Source organism: Candoia aspera, chromosome 1, assembly GCF_035149785.1.
Source record: "Candoia aspera isolate rCanAsp1 chromosome 1, rCanAsp1.hap2, whole genome shotgun sequence".
NCBI classification, from domain to species: Eukaryota; Metazoa; Chordata; class Lepidosauria; order Squamata; family Boidae; genus Candoia; species Candoia aspera.
In genome coordinates, this window is record NC_086153.1 from 12,154,654 (window position 1) to 12,161,145 (window position 6,492).

Consider the following 6,492-nt stretch of genomic DNA (forward strand, 5'->3'; position numbering starts at 1 on the left):
ATCACAATAAGTGTTTGGCTGTCATGTTCCCAGATGTGTTTCCTTCCAGGTATCATGGCTGGGCCTGCATTTCTTCCATTCTCTTTTTTTAGAGCACAATCCTAGGCGCATTTCCTTCACTGTAAGTCCCACTGAAGGCCATTACGTAAGAGCACACAGAACTGTAATCCTTGGCCTCCTACAAAATGGATCCAGGTACATATGTGGTTGTATATGATGAACTACTCCAATAATTTCATTTGATCATTCCTTTCCTTACCCATGAGACTTATGTTCTAGCACAAGCAGTGCAATATACCAGAAAGCACACTGTGTGGGTGTATATTTAACAAGCTCAACCATCTCCACTATATGTTTTGAAATCTCAAAGATCATAACAAGAGCTGTGGCTGAGATCTGTCACTCACCTACTTTTATGAGGGGAAAAAAAAAGTCCATCCTGGCTTAACTTTTAGGCTAGTCCTTAAAGAAATATAATATCTAGTTTTACGAAGATTCTACGCATGGAGGACAAATCACAACTTCAGAGAAGCAAGTAGACCATCCCCAAACCTATCTTCAAACAACTGAATTAAAAATAGACTAACGCACTGCATGCAAACCAATGACAGTATACAAGCGCCCATGCACACACACAAAACAATTTGTGCCTGATCCAATGTATCTTTACTCAGAAGTAGATTCCACTGGATTCAAACAGAATTAGAGCCAGTATGGTCTAGTTGTTAAGGCACCGGGCTAGAAACCAGGAGACTGGGAGTTCTAGTCCTGCCTTAGGCATGAAAGCCGGCTGGGTGACCTTTGGCCAGTCACTCTCTCTCAGCCCAACCCACCTCACAGCGTCGTTGTTGTGGGGAAAATAGGAGGAGGAAGGAGTATTAGGTATGTTCACTGACTTGAGTTATTTATAAAAATAATAAAGGTGGGATAAAAAGAAAATTAAATAAATAAATGAAATTTCCAGCTTGATTATTTCAGAAGCCAAATGAAAAGAATGAGGGATTTATTTATTAGATGTTGAAGAGGCATCATTCTAAAGGATGCAAAACAGAAAATCAGATTTATTCCTAGTATTTGGGAATAATCAGCTTGGAATCTCCTGTTCCTGATTATACCAACTTTGAAAATACTGGGAGCCTTATCTGCCATCAGATTCATCATGGTAGTAAAACAGCCAAGCTAATACGGGACGTAAACTAAACTGGAAAGATTGAAGCCGGGGGTGTCCCAGAGAGTTACACCAGTCATCTTGTTTCATCTGATTCAACAGATTTCTCATGGCTTTTGCAACCTCAAGATACAATCCAAAATGTAATATAAAACAGTAGTTTTCAATAGTGGAGTTGATCTGCGATTGTCAGTGTGTATTTCTTCGCTCTCCCTCTCTCTCTCTCTCTCTCTCTCCAAAGCTCCAACTCTGCTCATGTATGTTCATTCTCTCACAACATAATTGTACATATGTCATGGATATGTACATACAATCCCATTGTTTTTAAAAGAGAGATGGAATTTGTTTCGTATTCAGATACTGTATATCCAATGCATGTAGCTCAAACCCCCTTCAACTGTCATATACTAAACAGAGACAAAGGCCAGGATTCCCCACAATTTGATAGGAAGGGTGGTTATTTAAAAAGAAAAGAAGCAGTCAAAATTAGAAGGATCTAGCGACTGCTCTTGGAAAATATCACACAGTACTGTTGTATAAAGGTTGCTTGGAATGTTGGCTAAGCACAAACTGAAGCGATGTACATAGTCCAGGATTAAATGCAGAACCGTGACATCTGTTGTCCATCCAAGGAAGACATTCTTGCAGGGCAACGGAAAGGATAAGAAACTAGTGGCGGTAAATGAGAAACTAAATCGGACCTGACTGTCCATCAAAACCAAACAGGAGGTCTTTGACCATCCCCTCTTCAAATAAACTTTCCGACATCTGTCAAATAATAGATGAGAAGATTCATCTTTTTCCTGGATTGATTTTGGCTTGACTTCCACCTGGGATTTGAAGGTAAGAATTGCTCAAGGGTGTTTTTGGTTTTTTAAAAAAAAGCAGCACATGAAAAGATGTGATCCAATGGTAGAACAAAACATGGCCAGGAATGGGAGTTTATTAGGAGGAACAAGGAAACTTTATCATCCATTGGGTAAAGAAAAAGAACAGAGGGACAGAATTCTAGGCATTGTCCCATTCTGGGGGGAAGGAAGGAACGGGGTAATTTCCAGCAGGCATTTATGACTAATCCAGGAATGGCTAGAAGGGGGATCTCTTTTCTGGGGCGGGGGGGGGGGGAGTCATGGAGGCATCCATTTTGTGTAGCGCCTCTTGACCTCTTGCCTCAGGTAGAGCCACTTTTCACACTGCCGGGGGTGGGGGGGTTCCCACTGGTGCAAATCTGCACGCACAAACCTGGCTGTTAAAACAGATCTGGACAAGCAAGACTTTTGAGACTGGAAAGATGGGGAGGTAAGTACATACACTATACACATTGAGCCTCAGTCATCTTTGACCAGAGCTAAACTCTTATTACCTCTTGGGACCAGAGAGAAATTGTGCAAGTAACAAAAGGGGAAGAAGGAAGAACTGTATCTGTTCTACACACACACACAGAGATACACACATCCCACTACCTTCTCCCTGCTTCCCTTTCAGCTGAGCTGCTGGCTGCCTTTTCATCCCCTTGGCTTCAGATGCTAAAAGTCAGCAAACCTCCAGGCATCGGTTTTCCTCTCTTCCATCAAGGAATATACAGCCATACAGACAGAATGTATTCTGATATATATATCCTGTCCAGACAGAAAAGGTTGGCACTTTTGTTTCTTGGCATACGCCGAGGCCAAGCACTTGCAAAAACATCAACTCTGCCCGGACATGAAAGGCTTTTGAAAGTGGGATCCAACCCACTAAGCCACCTCCTGCCTAAGCGAAGGCGTGGGGGAGAGATCATCCAAGCCATAATTAGGGGCTGGGAGACTGCTTTGCATCAAGGCAATACTGTAAGCTCTCTGTAGCCTTTTAGCCTGGTGCAGGGAACCTCTCGCCCATCAGCCCAGAGCTGGGGAAGACAGAGGAGAAAAACAGCCCAGCTGCTTTTCCACTCATCCCTCCAATCTAGGGAACCACCTGGGGATTTCTTTCATGGGGGGCAAGCAAGAGGCAGTGTTCCCCCTTCTTCAGAGATACCAGATTTTGATTGCCCACCGATGATCCCACCATTAATATTATCATGTTTTGTTTTCTTTTATTTTAATGCATTTTTCTGTATTGGCATAAATTTGTATTTTATTTGTAATTCTGGTCTGTGACTGTGATAAAATACTGATTGATGGATACGAATTGATGATGCTCCCTGTTGGTGCTACTTTACCTGCCTGAGGTCATTGGACTTGGGAACACAGCAAGACAGGCCATAAAGATGACCCACCTGGATATGAGCAAAGACTTGGGTAAGGGATTGCCAGCCAAGGAGAAAGTCAGGGGAATGCAGCTATCGGATCAGGATCCTACCCTTGGCCATGGGATTTCAGGACTTGGGCCACGATGTCTCTCAGCCCAGCCTACCTCGCAGAGTGACTGTGGGGTAAAGCGGGAGGGAATGCTATATATGCTTCCTTGAAGTCCTGAAAGAAAGCTGGGACTTAAATTTAAGAAATAAACCCAGAGGCTGCCAGTGGAATATAACTCTGGACTAACAGCTAGCTTTGAATCATCACTCAAGCTCCACGGGTGGCTTTGGGGCAGTTCCTACCTTTCAGCAGGATCTACTTCATAGGGTTGTTGTAAGAATAAAACACTTCTGAAGCATTAATTGTGCTGTGATTTGCCTATCTTAAATAGAACGTAGAGCACAGAAGGACTGCCTAGGCTTAAGCAACTTTGTGGGAACTAAAATAATTCTTGAAGCTGTAGACTGCCCCAGAATTCTAGGGACACCCTTCTAAGTTTTGTTTAAAGGTTCTCAAACGAAATATTTTTTTTAAATGAAAATGAGTCTCAAAGCCTCTCTACAATTAAAGGTTCTCAAATGAAATAAAATGTATAATTTCCAAAAATGAAAACTCGGTCTCAGAGCGTCTCTCCACAATTAAACGGTGCTGCTCACAAAAAGCCATGGTCGTTAGTGGCAAGAGAAATAGGTGAGGTTTAGGAAAGCAGTATAAGAAGGCTTTTTTTTTCTTAACTATCTTGTCCTCAGCTAAACCTTGGCAAAAGAAAGTGGGTTTAGCCCTATGCCAGAGCTCAAATCTGATGCCCAGTTGAGCCTAGTCCTGAGAAGGGCAGGACAACAACACTGGAGCTTATGCAATACAAGAACATGGTGTTTTACACTCCAGTAAAACCAGCTAACCTGAAGCAGTCAACCAAGCAAAAATTGTGACTCCAGATTCTTACCAACCTAGTTTTCACATCCAAGCAAAGCCAAGACCTCAATAGCTGTCTGTCTGTGAGTCTCTTAATTACCGGTCAACACAAATCAGTAGCCAAGCATCTTCTTGATTAATCTGTCCACCAGAATCCTTCTGGAACCTGGAATGACTACTGTAATCCAAACAGACTCCCCTATTTCCAAGTGTATCTCCAGAATGTGGTTTGCTTGCTTCCTTTGAGGGAAAAAGGATGAGGACCAATCTTAATGGAAAGGCTTCAGTCCTGGGAAGGGAGGATCAACTCCTAAGACTATTTAAGGAATTCTCCATCCCCGAGTCTTTCAACTCCTGTCTTTGAGACTCCCGGAGCCGTCCGCAAGGAGAAATGCAGGAGACAAGAAAGGGAAGCCATACAATATATAGTTTGGGATGCTGCCCCCCACCCCACCCTCGAACGGTAGACTAACAGACGGCCGAACCGCCAGCATTGCTAAGATCGGACGGAGCGCGGAAGAAATTCCAGCCGAGTAAGCACAGTTACGAACCCACATACACAAAGGTAGCCCACGCACAAAGCTAGGTTACGGAGAGTCGCTCCGTTTTGCCCCGGGCAGAGCGCAGGAGGCGAATTACCTGGTCGTCCAGCGGGTTCAACAACCCAAGTGACAGCCGGCAAGTTCATGTCTGGGGAGGGACGCCGAAGGAGGAAGTGAATTTTCGTCCAACTCCGATCCGTCCAGCAAGAAGCGCTTATTCCCAAAGGCAAAACCAAACTATTCCGTCCAAGGGCGAATCCTTCCCCGGAGGGAGCCCAGCGCGCTCGGCCATGCCGGGAGAAACGGCGGCGGGAGAGACTCAATCGCGGCTCCTGCGTCGGTTGGGGAAGGGAGCGCAAGAGTGAGGCGGCTGATAAAGGGGAGGGGCGAGGATCGAAATCAGGGACCGCGCCGGGAGATCCCAGCCAGCAGGACAAAGGGAACCATGTGCGCCCAGGGCGCAGAGAATCCTTTGGCACCGCGCGCTCCGGAGAGGCTCCCAGCACCCAAGAAGGCGGCTGTTCCCCGGAGGGTGTCTCGCCGCCTCCGCAGAAAGAGGGGACGGAGCAAGAGGAGGGGGAATATCAACCCTTCCAGCTCCGCCGGTTCTGGAGCTCACACAAAGCGGCCGGCCGCCCGTCTCGCCGTCTTTCCACCGGCCCCGATTCAAGTGAATTCCATTGGCACCAAGGCGCGCCAGCGGCCAGGCGATCCCATAATCCGGGGCCAGCGTCGACCGTGGCCCAATCCCAAGGCGCTCCGGCGGCAACCCGAAGCCCCCGTCCCGCGCCACCAGCGCCAGCTCCCCTTCGCGCGGTCCCTCCGACGGCTCCGCAGCCTCCCTCGGCAGCCTTCCCACCGTGTGAGCCAGCGGCGCTTCCTCCCTTGCCCTGCCCTGCCCCGCCTCCCGCCCCGCCCCCGTCGCCGCTTGGCTCCACCGCCCGGACCCTCCCCGAGCCAGCTTCCGCGCTTGGTGGAAAATCCAAACTGCTCCCATTGTTAATCTTGAAAAAGGGGAGAAGCGGAGTGCGAGGGGGGACCGGCCGCCGAAACCCTCTCTGGAGAAGCTCCCGTCGGGGGCTTGTTAAAAAAAAATATTAAAGACCCGCTGCAACTACTTTACTCCACCATCCCGATTTCTGAAGAGCGCCAGCCAGATGCCTTCGGGAAGCCCACCGGCAGGGCAGGAAGAGATAGCCCTCTGGCGCTCTTTGCCCCCAGCCCTTGGGACCCGGAGGTAGGCTTCCTCTGAACATGGAAGTTCCATTCTTACCTAGCTCAGCAACTTTGGAGCCCCAAAGCGTCCCGATTCCAACCTGGTCTGCCAGGTCAGGATTACCAGGTTGCGCTTGCAATAATGCAAGCGACCGCTAGGTGGCAGGAAGGAGTCAGAGCTTTCTGGATCTCTGTAGCGGTCCTCTAGCGGTGGCCCGGATTTTTGCAGCCCAAATCTGGTAGACCTGTGCCAGATGCAACAGCTTCCTTCCTTTACTGACCGGCAAGAAGGAATAGATGGTCTCATTGCCCTAAGTTGTGAAGGCTGGAAACAACAATGGAGTTGGAAGGAGGCAGTTAAACCAATGTTACT

At 47.6% G+C, this 6,492-nt stretch overlaps 1 protein-coding gene across 1 annotated transcript in view; it reads right to left on the minus strand.

The window, feature by feature from the left end:
- Positions 1 to 5,745, minus strand: part of AUTS2 (activator of transcription and developmental regulator AUTS2) — a 93,216-nt gene extending 87,471 nt beyond the window's left edge. The window contains exon 1 of the mRNA XM_063297397.1: positions 5,002 to 5,745. The gene's annotated coding sequence lies outside the window, so the exon portion shown is untranslated. The remainder of the gene's footprint in view (positions 1 to 5,001) is intronic.
- Between the last annotated feature and the right edge of the window lie 747 nt (positions 5,746 to 6,492).